Raw genomic sequence first — 15046 nt, 5'->3', positions numbered from 1 at the left:
GTAATATAATAATCTGTCCTTTACTTTTGAGGGAGTCGAGCATGCCCCAAATCCCTGGACTATAAAAACTTTACTGAATTTCAGAAGGGTGTATCTCTTTGCAGAATGCATGAACTTTATGAAGGCCTCCAAAGTACTTGCCAGGTCCTGCTCATCCACCATTGCCAGTAGAAGGGATGTCTAATTGGTGTTCTGCCAGTTATGTGATTTGATCTTTGTTAGTGGTCTGCTCAGTGGGAGGAAGGGTGGTGGTAGATCCTGAGAGAGACAAGCATTTTCTCGTAAGGCACCAGTCTCATCTGAGGTTCCCACATGATTTTTAAGCAAGGGGGATTCACTTTGTTCTAACAGAGTGGGCTACTCAAAATCCTCCGATGGAAATATTCAGATACCACATACCCCAAGTCTTGGGATCCTCTGACTTCCCTGTTAGGGCCTTCTTTTGCTGAGCTCCCAAGGCTAGTTCTCCCCTCTGTTTGCCCAGCTGCTGCAGTCAGTTGGGGTTTTCTTCAGTTTTACAAGGAAACCCTCTGGCTTTCACATTTTTTTCTTGAATGGGTGGGGAAGCACACGAGCCATCACTGCTTTTCAACGCATCAGTGGCCCTCAGCTACCCATTCCATTGTCCTTATAGTCACACTTACATCATACCCTCAAGCTTTTCTGTCTATCAGCCTCGTTCCCTCAGGTAACTCATTAATGCATATCCCTGACCTGTTGCTCTGTGTATCTTATCTTTGAAAGCTCACGGAAGGCCCTTAATTTTATCATGTTGGTTTTGGCCCATTATACCAAACTGACAAGATCTTGAATCTTGATCTTTTCTCATTCACTGTGTTACCCTCCCAGTTTTATATTACCTTCATTCAATTTACTGATAAAAATGTTAAGTAGGACTGAGTCAATGTTGGTAAAACTGTTGGACAAGACAAGGGTAGAGACAGGTTGTTGAGGCATGCCATTAAGAGCCATGCCTCATTATTAGTCTCGCTAATAGAACAAATATTTATTGAATACCTAATATCTGCTGGGCAACCTTCTCACATTGGGGATATAATGATGAAAAAGAAATGTCTCCTGACCATAAGCTCCTTATGCCTCTCCATATAGGTTTACATCAATCAATTTACTTCCCATTGTGTGCTAGGGCGTTCAGCCAGGTTATAAATATACCAAAATGTATTGTAATCTAGCCTGCGGTTCTTGGAAATTTTGATTTAATGGATCAGTAAAAATCTTAATACAAATAATAATGGGTGATACAAACAGGGTCCTTTCGATGGTAATTTTGTAAAATAAAGATATTATTTAAAAAGTTCTCTCTAGTGATTGTCATTTCATAATATATAGGACTTTTCCTGCCCTCATGGCGTTTACAATCTAGTGAGAGCCAGATTTTGAACAGAGGAACAAAGGAATAAAATACAAAGAGCAAGGTGTGAAACTCATTATGAAGGGGATATATGAGGCACAAGAGTAGAGAATGATGGAAGCAGCCAGAAAATTTCTTTTAAAGAAGTGGCATGTCAGATCCTTCACGAAATGATAGCAAGAAGCCAGCTGTCTGGAAGGTCCGGGAGAGCACATCCTGTAGGAAGCTCCTGCTGGGGAGCTTGGTGGGTTTGAAGAACTGAAAGGAGGCTAGGTGAGCTGGGGCTGTAGGAGCAAGAAGGAGCCTCCAACGCTAAATGTGGGAGAGTGTGGGGAGACAAGCAGGATTAACTCTGAGGGACCACTGGGGCATGCCACATGCTGCCTGCAACCATCTGCCAGTGACTCTGCTCCCCTCAGTGTGAAGGCTGTGCTGATCCACAGGGGCCATCAGCGCTGGGCTGCTAGCTTCCCAGCAGTTTCATGCAACAAACCCAAGCACCTAGCAGTCAATCTCCCCCAAGCCCACTTTTATAAGAGCCTTAGAAAAAAAGGGTGGGGTTTGTGGGGGCTGGCATCCCTTTCTTCAGCATGGCTTGGGAGGAAGATCACCTGGAGTATTCCGTGGCACAGCTGGAGAACCTCTGCCTTGGAGTTCTGGCTTGCACTGAATGGTTTGCCTGAACCCTTCCCTCCACCGAGAGGTTGGCTGAAGTTGGAGCATGTGGGGTTTGCTAAGCCACAATAAGGAGTTTGGATTTTATTCAAGATACAAAGGAAATCACTGAAAGGTTTTGAGCAAGGAAGTGAAGCAATCTGATTTACATTTTAAAAACCTCACTCTGCTTGCTGTGTGGGGAATGGATTATATGAGGACTTCAGTTGGAGCAGGGGAACCAGTTGGCGGCTGTTGAATTAATCTGGATGAAAGGAAGTGGCTTGAGCAAGAGAGTTCACATGGGGAATGGAGAGAAGTAAACAGACTCCAGAAACATTTAGGAAGTAAAATGGTAAGTCTCACTAATTGATTAGATGTCAGCATAACATGCTTAAGCCATGGGGTAAATGGGGTTGCATTTACAATGGGGAGAAGGAAGGGAGCATGATTTTAGGGGAGAAAAGAATGGATCTCTGTCATAAATGTGAAGTTTGAGATATTTGAGATATTTGTGAGATATTCAAATGATATGTCAGTTGGGGCATTGGGTGTTTTGTTCTAGAGTCCAAAAGGGAGGTTTGGGCTAGAGATACAAATTTTGTCGCATTTATTGTATACACGAGATTGAAGAGAATATGGACAGATGAAATTAAAGAACAGTCTAGAATCCTAGAGAATGTCCATATAGGATGTTACAGAGAGGGATCTAGGGAGAGGGAGGGTAGGAGAAGATGGTGGAAGGAAGGGGAAGGGAAGGAAGGGAGGAGAAGGGGAGACAGGAGAGGACAGAAGAGAAGAAAGAAGACTAAATGGAGGTTGTTGAGGATCAGGAGATACCTGGCATTTTTGTAAGCCACTAGGAGTAATGCAGAGAGAGGGAGTGTTTGCTGGTGAAAGAGAATGAATAGCAAGAGTGAAGTTGGTGGCCCATGTTAAAGGGTCATGTCTTTTCCTGTGTTTTTTTTTTAGGAAAACAGACAAGGTGTCTCTATTCTTTGAATCTTTAAATATACAGTTAGAGGCCACATGCTCCTAATTGCATATTCTTTCAGTGCTCTGTGATGAAACTGGCCTGAATCTAAACCCTAGAACTCACTGAGACTGTTGGGAATGCTTTTCTCATCTCACATTATCTTCTGGCCAATGTCTTCTGACTGGAAATGACTCCATCTTTCTGATGAAGACTGAGGCAAAGCAGGGACTGAGTGTCAATACCTCTCCTGTGTCTTTGGCTGACACTGCACTGTTTGCCTCGAGCAGGATGCTTCCTTGTCCTATTCATACAAATGTATCTGGGAGAACACTGGCTTTTGTCCTTTCCAGTATCACTTCAGCTCATTATTAGCTGTGACCTCTAGATACCGTTCTTATCAGTATATACCAACTCTGGCATTTCTCCCTGGCGATGTGCCCAATCATAGTGAGTCTTCAACGTTCATTATATCCTAGGTGATGATTCTACTATAATTTTATCAAACAATTCTCACTAGTGATTGGTTTAGGGATGACTGTATTACCCAATTTCATCCAGCCTGAGGGTAAAGCTGGCACACAGGGGAGGGGAGGACTGATGAAATCCCCAGAAGTGTCTCTCTCAGACCATGCCTAGAGTCCACCCACCTAGCGAGCTTTTATAATATGTTTCTTTCCTTTAAGTTAATTTGAGTTGCTGCTTCCTCTGTTTTTCAAAGTCATCCTTTTTCTATCACCTTCCTTCGACCACCTCCCCCGCCCCCTGGCATCCTTTTGAAATCCATATTCATCAAAGAGCTCCCTGTGCAGATGGCTTGATTTCTGTAGATGTCTCCATGTCTTTTTAAATGGTTCTAACTATAACTGCATCCCAAGAATTTCTTGTTGTATGGCCTTCCAACCTCTTTCAGTGTTCTAGTGTTACAAAATTTCAGACATCCAGTATTTTAGATAATCTGTCCTGTTATTTCCACAGACTATAGAAATGTGTGCTTGAAACATTGTTTTGGCATCTAGACTTCTTTTTCTCAGAATGCCCATTGCACCAGCTGCAATATAAAACCTGTTGGCCTGTGACATGTCCTAATTTTTGGTTTGGAAATATGGTCACTGTTCTCTTAGTGTTTGCCCATGGCACCAGACCAACCGATTTGAATGTTTTGAAACCTACATTTCAAAAGTGACATGTCTGACTACATCTAATGCTTCTTTCATTCACAATAATAACCTCCAGCATGAGCTTTCTCCCAAGGTTCCCGTCACTTCTACTTTACCAATTTGTTCTTCCTTGTTGGTCAGAATTAAGTCCAGACTAGCAGCTCTGTTCTTATGTCCTTTTCTTTTTAAGAGACACAGCTGTCAGCACTGAGCGTCAGGTAGCTCAATTGGGATGAACCCAAGGGACGTATTTGTGGTAATTCACATGCCTGGAAGAAAAGAGTTTGATGTGAGCTTCAGATCAGCAGAGAAATTGGATTTATTTTGGACACTGTATCAGGAGGAAAAGGACCAAGCCACTGGGAGAAATTGAGGTGATTGAATAGACTGGACCAAGGCTAAAGGCTGGGTCCATTCTCTTCAAGAAATGAAGCAGTGGCTCTTGGAGACATTGTGTCTGCATTAGGAGGATACTGTTACAGTGCTGGCAGATCTGAGAAAAGATGCAGATCACCTGGGGTGGGGACTGGCAGATGTCAGTCTAAGATGGAGGGGTGGTAGGAGTGCATGTTGCTGGCCTGATATTTTCATGGCAAACCATGTAGATCTTGCTGGCAGATGAGAGAGTTGTGTAGGACCAGCCAGGGCAGAGGGCAAGAGTGTTGGGGGGTAGAGCACCATGTTCTGTGCAAGTGCTGAGAAGCCGGAGAGTGGGGTGGATTCTAGGGTTAGTCAGCTCTGGGTTGGAGTAATTCACCTATACCCTTTCTAAAAGACATGGGTATTAACCTGCTCTGCTGTTTGATGAGTATTGAATTTTAAGGTATGGAAAGCACTTAATACAGAACTGGCGCAGAGTAAGGACTCAGTAAATGAGAAGGACACTGGCGAAAGAGAGTAGACTCTACTCACGCTCAGAAGATCCCTGATGAGGTCTACAGGAAGTAGGAAAGTAAAACCGGGGGAAACAAGGGAGAGGAAAAATAGGCAGGAATGAGAAGAAGGCTTCAAAGGGGTTGGAGGACAACAATGTCATCCAGAAATAGGCCTAAGGGACAGCTGCACATTGAGACAGGGAAGAGCACACAGTGCAGAGTGAACATGTGTTAGACCAGGGTGCAAAGACAAAGACAACAGTGCCTTTCCTGGAAAGCTACAGGTATCTTGCTGCAAAGAGAAAATGTAGAAACAAGGGAAAGGGAAGAAATGAACTTTTGAGTTTATTACTTATGTAAGGATAACTCGCTTAAGTCCACAGTACCTGCCATTGGAAGAATATGGTTACTGAGCGATCCCGAGTCTGTGCCCGGCGGGCAATGTGTGTGGACCTTGGGCCCCTATGCACACAGGTGGCTGTCTAAGCAGCTATATAGACCAGGGTTCCTGTAACTGTGAAGGTTTCTCCCATGTAGAGTAAACTTAGAGAAATTTTGCTAAAAGCTTTCAGGGGAAAGCCATCTAAACAATGCTACTAATTCCAGCAGCTATCCCACACCAGGAGCATATGTTCCAGAGTGAACCCGAGACAGGAGACATGAACTGCTGTTTTCTTGGTCATTCTCAGGTTTCCTTCCTCATACATCCCAGAGTGTGAGCCATACCTTGGCTGCAGGTTTTTCTAGTGTGTAAGGATAGTCTTGTGAAGTTGTGACTTATATGGAAGCATCACTGTGCACTGTTATATGTTATATTGTAAAATATGTCAGAGTGTAGGGGCTAACTATACACACACACACACCCACACACGTTCATGTGTGCATGCACACATGCAGGCAATTTAAAGAAGAAGAAGAAGAAGGAGATGGAGGAGGAGGAGGAGGAGGCCGACAAGGGGAAGGAGAAAAAGGAGGAGGAGAACAAGGGGAAGGAGGAGAAGAAAAGTGATGTAACCACTCAGGTTAAGAAAGAGATCAGTGCCTGTACTGGAAAGCCTCCTATGTCCCTCCCCAACATTTTCCCTTCCTTTCTGCCAAGGCAGACACTATCCTGGCTTCCATGAGAGCATCCCCTTGGTTTTTTTCGGAGTCTTTCTGTCTATGCACATATCCCTAAACATGATATTGTTGGGTTTTGTGTATTTTTCAACTTTATACAAATGGAGTCATACTTTATGTATTTTTTGTGATTTTTTTCTTTTGCTTCTTGATAGGTTTGTGAGCTTTAGTCAGTTCATTTTATTGCTGCAATTCTATTCCATCACAAGTACCCCATTACTTACTCACTGACTCTACTGTTGACAGACATTTGTTTGTTTTACAATACTTCTACCATCATGAGCAGTGCTGCTGTGAGCACTGTTTCATGGCTGCTGATGTAGACACGTGTGATTTATATATAATATGTCCATAGATAATGTGCATATATATATGTGTATATATATATATATATATAAATGATGTGTGGATACATTATCCATTTGTAATTATATAATAATGTACAGAACTGCATTCTCCAAACATTGTATAATGTAGAAATTTAAGGAATTTGCAGCCGTAATATTGCCCATTTTCAATTTCTGTGCCTTCCTTTGATTTTAAAATATACCTTTGACATTGAAACCAAACCAAACCCAAACAAAACAACAACAACAAAAACCCCAGCTCCTCTGTTTGGGAAGTTAAATTTTTGATAGGTCATCAGAGATTTCTGAGAGAGGATACCCCAGAAGTTCAGTTGAGAAATGCTTTTACCCCTTCTTGATCTATGATCGATGCCTCCCCAAAGCACTGAGTTAGTGCTGAAACTAGCTTTCTTAGCCAGGAGGGCTCAGTCTATCGTGGTAAGAAGTTCTGGAGATTTGGGACCCAGTAGCTTCCCTTGCTGAGGTGTGAAGGGACTCCTGAGGTTGTAAATGACTGGTATTGAATGACTTAATAAAGGATCCAAGGACACGAGAACCATACAAACTGATTGGGATTCCAGGGCCCTCCTGGAGCATTTGCCACTTCATGTTCTATAATTGAATTACATGGTGAGGTAGAGTGCGCATAAGTATAGAAGTGTTTTTGTTTGGTTGATGGTTGATCAGAGAATTGCAAGCATGAAGAGAATGATTACATTTTTTATAGCAAATCAGAGTGGAGTGAATAACATAGTAGCCTCTGAATACCTATATTTTTTGGATTTCTCAAAAATTGTTTTCTTTGTTTTAATAACAGAAACTTTAAATAAAGTAGACTAGGAAGTTATGATATATAAAAAGTATAAGGTATTGCTTTACTGGAAAATATAAAGCCAGTAAATGAGAATAGCTGTAAAGTCTATATTTATATGAATACATGCTTGCAAATGTAAGTTGCCTTTATTTATTTATTTATTTATTATTTTTTTTTTTTTGCAAGAGAGGGAGAGCAAGCATGGGTAGGGGTGGGCAGAGGATGAGGGAGAGGCAGAGCAAGGAGCTGGAGGCTGACAGGTTCCAGGACTCTGAGATCATGACATTAGCCAAAGGCAGATGCATAACCTACTGAGCCACCCAGATGCTGCTGTTTTATTTTTTTTAACATAAACTTTATTTTTTAGCAGTGTTCTCAGTTCACAGCAAAACTGAGCTGAAACAGAAAGTTCCCATTTATCTGCTGGCCCTCTCTCAGCAGCCTACCCCATGTCAGTAACCCCACGGGAGGGGTACATTTGTTACAATCCATGAACCTACACTGACACATTACTAAATGCCCATAGTTCATAGTTTACAGTAGGGATCACTCCTGCTGTTGTACATCCTATGGGTTTGACACATGTTTAATGACATGAATCCACAATTATGTCATACAATGTAGTTTCCCTGCCTTAAAGATTCTCTGTGCTCTGCCTACTCATCCCCTCACCCTCCCCAATCCCTGACTTTGTTTTTTTTTTTTAAAGATCTCCAAGATTTAGAAGGTGGAGAGTAGGGAGTTGTTATATCAAAGTGAAATACTAACAATATATAACACAATTTGCATATTTAAAAATAAAAAACCCTGAACATTCCATTAAGAAATTTAAAAGGCAAGCCACAGACCCGGAGAAGAGATTCATAAAACACATATCTGGCCTCTTTGTACTAGAAGAAGGGATAAAAGAGACATTTGACAACAGCGAATGTTAGCAAGAGTGTGGATTGACCTGAGTTCTCATACTTTACCAGTGGCAGTGTTCCAACTGGTTTTGGAAGAACAACTGGGAGTTTCTTACAGGGTTAAACTTTCACCTTACCTGTGACCCAGACATTCCATTCCAAGAGAAATGAAAACACATGCCTGTAAAAAGACTTGCAAATGAGTAATAGTTTTATTCATAGTGGCCCCAAACTGGAGGCAACCCTTAAGTCCATCCATCTTCATATGAATGGATTAAAAAAATGACATATTCATATAATGGAATACTACTAAGCAGTGAAAAGAATGCTCATGGATCTGTCATGGAACACGGACTGGATCCTGGCTAAAAAAACCAAGTGGCACTCGGAGACTTTGGAGGATCAGAGTTTTATTTTACGCCGCTGGGCTCAGAGGAGAGTAAATTCTGATCCCTAAGCACAATCAAAGGGGGTAGTTTATACATTTTTACTTCCGTATCTGTGTCGCTCTTGCAGCTGGGCTGGTGGGACTAACGGGCTGGTGGGGCTAAGGGGAAAACCCAGAATGGTCCTGCGGCCGGGACTGGGATTCCCTGCTGGATTGGTCAGCCACCTCAGAACATGGATTTTCCTTATCAGATCTATGTCAGGATACAGGTGGGTCTCAGCCACGTAGTGAGTGAAAGGAGGCAGATACAAACAGGTGTGTATTGCATGATTCCATCTAAATGTAGCTCAAGAACAGAAAACAACAACAACACTAATTTACCATAACAGAAGTCAGGCATGTGGGGGTCGGGATCCACTGGAGGAGGGCATGAGGGAAATTTCTGGGGTGACGTAAATGATCTATACTTAATCTGGGTGATGTTTCCACAGGCCTGTATATGTTTGTCAAAGCTATCAATTAAACTGTTAAGATCTGTGCGTTTCATTGTATGAAAATTTCACCTCCATAAAAATGACTCAAAATACCAATTAAGAATCACACATAAACTATTGTAAGCACTTAAACTCTCACCATATGATACTGTGAGCCCCTTTTCACTGGTGACTGCATAAAGATTATAGTGGGAAAGGAGAGGATGCTCCTGAGAGCAGACGCTGATCCTTGCCCTATGTTGATCTGGTCACTGCATACGCATGCATCCAAAATGTGTTTTCTCCAACAGACTCACACAATGACACATGTGAAGATCTAAGTTAAAAAACAACAAATAACATGAGAAAAGACCCCAGAGCGAAACCATATTCCTAATCAATGGCACATTCACCAGAAATTTAAATATTTGCCACAGATGGCAGAAATTATTCTGAGGTCTAAACAAGATGATTTAACCTGGCATCACAAATGTACTTGGTGGAGGTCTTCTGTGTGCTAAAATTTATTATGTTGCACATTTTCATGCTCTTTGTTATTTTGCATTATGTTTTTTAGCATGTGTGTGTGTGTGTGTGTGTGTGTGTGTGTGTGTGTATAATAAGAATCAAATGTTTGCAAAGCCCCTGAAGTCTTCTGAGGTTGGGAACCACTGGTCTAGCTCTACTAACTCCAGGTTTGAGGCCGGATGCTGCCTTCTGTTTATGCTAAGTAGCTTCATTAATGGCTGGACTGAAGTGTTAACAGTTTAGTGGTAATGGGTAAGCAGGCAGTCTGGGAGACTAAATGACTCCTGTTAAAAAATTGATAATGGCTCTTCCTGGGCAGGCACAAAGGACAGATAAATAAAAAGAGGCTGTAAGCTGTCCAGTGAATCTAAATCAGACAGTGTGGGTTAAGCCACTATTTCAACCCATTCTTGGCTGTGTGAACATTTTGAGGACCTCAGTGTCCTTAAGTGCCCTAACTGACAAGTCTCTTGGAGTTCTTGTTAAAATCCAGATTATGATAGGAGAGGTATGGGTGGGGTCTGTTACCTCCCTTTCTCACAAGCTCCAGGAAATGCTGATGCTGCTAGTCTGAGGCCACACTTGGTATAGCCAGAGGCTAGGGAACTCATTTGGCCCTGGGAGTAAAGACTGGGGGGACAACACTCAAACTACTATTTCCCGAGCAGTGTTCTCAGAATTAGACTTAGATTAGGTGGGGGAGAATGTGGAACTGGAAAGGAGATCCAGAGCCTTCAGGGCTGCACTGTCCAATATGGTGGTCACTAGCTTCCCGTGGCTGTGTATATGCAAATGAAATGAGATAAAATATCAAATTCCCAAGTCAAAATAGCCACATTTTAAGGGCTCCTTAGACATTTACGGTGAAGGATGGCTAATGTGCTGTATTCCACAGCACCAAAGCAGAACATTTTCTTCACCAAAGAAAGTTTTATGGTATGGCACTGCTATGGGGTAGTTGAGGAGAGTGTGACACAGGGGCAGGCTGGGACCTGGGACCCACGGATTTATCGACAAAGCTGGGTAGAACTGGACTGCACATCCATTGGTAATTGATAGTGTCATTCTAAATCTTCGGGCCTGGGGCAGAATACTGTTCTCCCCAGCCTGTTTGCAGGTTTCTGACCTCATGGAGGACTGCAGTCTATTCTGTGCACTTAGCATGTGCATTTTGCATTATGGGAAGCTTGGAGGACGTCTAGACCACTCAGAGCAGGAGGAACCCTATTTCAGTGTTTTCTAAACCATATTCTGGGGGAGTCTGCGGTATCACAGCTCTGGGTTCATTCTACTGCCTCAAACAGATCAGCTTCACTTTTTTTCTGGTTTTTATATTGGTTTCCTGGAAAACATTCCTTTGGAAAGAAAATTGGACCCACCAAACAAAGTCTCAAAACCAATGATTCTAGTTCAGCCATCACACTTTATAAATAATGAAAGTGAGGACCGGGGAGTTGGAGGGTCTGACCTTTCCAAGATCATATGGCCAATTAGCAACAGAGCTAAGATGAGAAGTCAAGTCTCCCGACCTGAGTAGTGTTCCTTCCACTGGCTCACTCTTAATTATCTTTACGCTCTATGTGTCTGGCTGCCCCAGCTGGACAGCTGGCTCCTGGAGGGGAGGTTGAGACCTGAGGCCTTCCTGGTACCCCTGCTTGTCCTTTGCCTGGCTTGTGGCTGGGCAAGTAGTACCATTTACTTGATCGCAGGTTGTGGCAGCTTCCTGGGAGTGGAGGTGCTTCTGGGAATTCTGAGGCATAACACTTGCATGCCTCAAGACTTCCAAATTTATAATTTAGAGGGGATGCTCTCCATATAGCCAGATTTTCCAGGTCACTGTGACTTGCCAACTCCAAGGACCAGGAAGGGGTCATCAGAAAATACTTGGTTCTTTATTCTCCCGGACCTGAGCCTCCTCCCCAGAACTGGCCTCCAAGTCGGGCCTGAACTCCCTGGGCTGGAACACGGCTAATTTCTAGTCTTCATCCAGAGCTCAGTGCTTTTTCATTGTTAGCCTCATTAACTATACAATGATGATTGCTGGCTCCCTAGCCGGCTGTCTTCCTCCGTTTTTGTTTTTATAGTAGATTTTTCTTCAGCTTCTATCTGTCCCCCCGGTAACACTTCCTCTCTATACTCACACATGTTAGCCATATGTCAAGGAACAGAAGTTTCTGAGTTTCTCCTAAACGGCACTGGTGGGGGATTGGATCCAGTCAGGCTACTGGTTGCTGAATGGGATTGTTAGAGAATGAAGTGAAGAATGGAGTGCTCCTTTTAAATTGTATTCTGCCCCAGAGACCTGGGCTGAATGTTCCAGATAGACACAGCTTCTTGCTTCACAAAAGGGGCCCATTTGCCAGGCATGTATAATTTAGGTTAATTTGAAATTTACTCTAAATTTAGCGTTCTCTTTGCTTACTCCCAACATGATGATGATTTATTGACATATGCATAATGCATGGGACTCCATGAATCCACAAGGGCATTAATATTGTGCATCCTAGAGGCTTTTCTGAGATGTCTGCACCTCTGGATGTTTCTATGTGTATCCTGCTCTCCCTTGTGGAGGCTGGCCAACCTAATCATCCAAAGGGCCTGGCCAGCCACAGGTGGGTTCCATAATGAGGAAGAAATGAAGATACAGAGGATGAGGGTAGAGCACCGTACCTGCTCTTCTCCCTGGTTCGTTTGTTTGGGCTCCCTCTTTTGGAGTATGTATGACCGATACTATTGGTTGGTTCACTCAAGACCCATTTCACTTTCTTCTTCCTTGTCTGATAGCCCCTAGAAAGCAAAATACCTACATTTCTAGCCTCTCTTATCATCAGGTGGCCATGTGATATCATTCTGCACAACGGGGTATTGACAGAAGTCCCAGGGAGAACTTCCATTCTTGGATAAAAATACCATGCCATGTAAGAAGAAAGATTTTGTCAGATATTTTAGCCTATATTTTGAATTCCTGCTTTGTGATGAGGAAACAGTGCCAGAGGTGTGGCCGGTTTTTTGTTTTGTTTTCAGGGAAAGAGAATAAGAGAATGAAATCTCCATGTTAAGGGTGACAGAGCAAAAAGATAGGAGAATCCTAGCTCCTTGGTGACAGTTGCAAGCGGCTAAACTTCCCCTGCACTGCTTCCTCTGGAGATTTTATTACCTGAATAAATGAACACTACTTCTTTAAACCGATGTTTGTTGGATTTTAGATGAGCCTCAGTCAAAAACATTTCAAAGTAGTGAAGGATGTATAGAAAATTTTTCAACACTCCACTTTCATGATGAAGGAATTTCTTGGTTAAGAGCATGCAATCACCAAGAAAAGTCTAAGATTAGAAGTTAGAATTCTAAGTTCTAGTCCTGGATTTGTCATAAAATTGGACCCACAAGTTATTAGAATGAAACATCCTATAGAAAATGAACAAATGATTTGTTCATTTCTTTATGTGTCTTCATCTGTAAAGTGGGAGTGTTGGACCCATTTCTGACATTACTAGGACTACAGGGAGTCTTCCCAGTCCACAGGAGGAGATAAATTGTGATATTATTTCTGTTAGTACACTCAAGTCTCTTTTCACCAATGGCATTTCTCTATCTATTTTTCCATCTAATCCCATAGAATTACACTCCAAGATGGGCAAGAGAATTATGTAGGTAATAGAATCCTGTGTGATTAACCATCCCCCAAAACTTGGTGACTTACATTGAAACCACAATTATTTCTTATTTCTTATGATTTTGTGGATTGGCTGAAAGGTTTGCTGGTCTGGCCTACACTCACTCATGTAGCTGCCTTCAACCCTCAAGACAGCCTCACTCTGACAGTGGAGTGTTCCTCTTAAATTGTATTGGTGTTGGCTGTTGGCTGGGGCATCTTGATTCTCTCTGCTTTGCTTCTCCATCTCAATAGCCTGGACTTCTTTACATGATGATTCAAGGTTCTAAGAGGATTAAATAGAAGTTGTAAGAGGTTTTAAGGCTGGAACCAGAAGTTCACAAATGTCACTTCCAATGAATTCCATTCAGGAAACTTTAAAGGCCTCAGCCCACCACAGTATCAGAGTTAATGTCCTTGATCTTGTGTTTTTCATCTGATCCAGATGTAGATGAGGTCCCTTGTATATTGCTGTGTCCATGGGGCTACTAGTGATTAAAAGAACTGAAAATTTAAAAGACAAGTTATCTGTCACTCACACACCTGGTATATAATGTGCCAACAAACATTAGAGAAAAAAGAAAGGACAGTTATAGTAGAGTCTCTGGTTCACAGAGACTCTGGAACCCAATCACATACATGTTTCCAATTCCCCCATCTCCAGAAGCACAGGATTTCCTTTAACTAAGGCCTAGTTTTGCTCCCTTGGAGTGGTCTCCTCATCCTTTGATCTTCTTAGCTCTTGTCTCCATCCTTTGCATTTTTGGCTCTGTCCTTTGGCTCTATGCTCCAAGATGTTCTTCTTTTCTGGAGAAGTGGCTCATACTTTTAGTTGAGAAGCTTTCTAATCTGCTTCCTGCCTCTAGAAAGTTAGAATGGGGACAAAGGCCTCTTTTCATTCTGAACTGTCCCTTTGTTGTAAGAACTGATACATTTCCTTCAAAGACTTTATGAATTTTCTATGTATGAGATTATTGTCCATGCAGTTTGATAAATGCCACAGCCAACACTTCTTCTGAGGCAGGCCTCTCTCTATCTCGAGCTCTGAGTCATGCTTCTGTGAATTCTTGGAACTCATGGTACTGTGAATCCTTAGAAATCCTTTAGTCATGCTGAATGGGTCTATGTAATGCATTGTCTTAAATCTGTGAGTTCTTAAAAAAGCATTTTATGGCCACACTCTTTAGTCTTTTTCTGACTGGAGAGACTACTTGAGATCTCTATATTTTATTTAAATTCTTCTTGAAAACTGAAAGTGATTCCTTATTTAGCTCATTTCTCTCTTCCTACTTCATGCAGTTAAAAAAGTTAAATAACACTTTCCACACTTTGCCTGGAAATTTCTTTAGCTAGATCCGCAAATTCATTAGTGTGATAGTTAGTATTATATTTCAACTTGACAGGGCCAAGTGGTGCCTAGATTAAACATTATTTCTGGATATGTTTGTGAGGATGTTTCTGGATGAGATAAAAATTAATTGGTGAATTCAGTAAAGCAGATTGTCCTCCACAGTACGGATGGGCCTCATCCAATCCATTGAGGGTCTAAATAGAACAAAAAGGTGGAGGAAGGAAGAATTCACCCTTTTTTATTTTCTGCCTGCCTGCATGAGCTGGTACATCAGTCTTCTCCTACCCTTGGACTGGGATTTATACCATTGGCTTCCCTTATTCACAGGCCCTCAGACTCAGCCTAGAATTATACCTTGGGTTTTCCTGAGTGTCCATCTTGCAGACTCGAATTGTTGGACTTCTCAGCCTCCAGAATTGCATGAGCCAATTCTTC

Source organism: Mustela putorius, unplaced genomic scaffold, assembly GCF_011764305.1.
Source record: "Mustela putorius furo isolate JIRA1106 unplaced genomic scaffold, ASM1176430v1.1 tig00003937_pilon_pilon_pilon, whole genome shotgun sequence".
Lineage (NCBI taxonomy): Eukaryota > Metazoa > Chordata > Mammalia > Carnivora > Mustelidae > Mustela > Mustela putorius.
Note: the sequence above shows the minus strand (reverse complement) of the source record.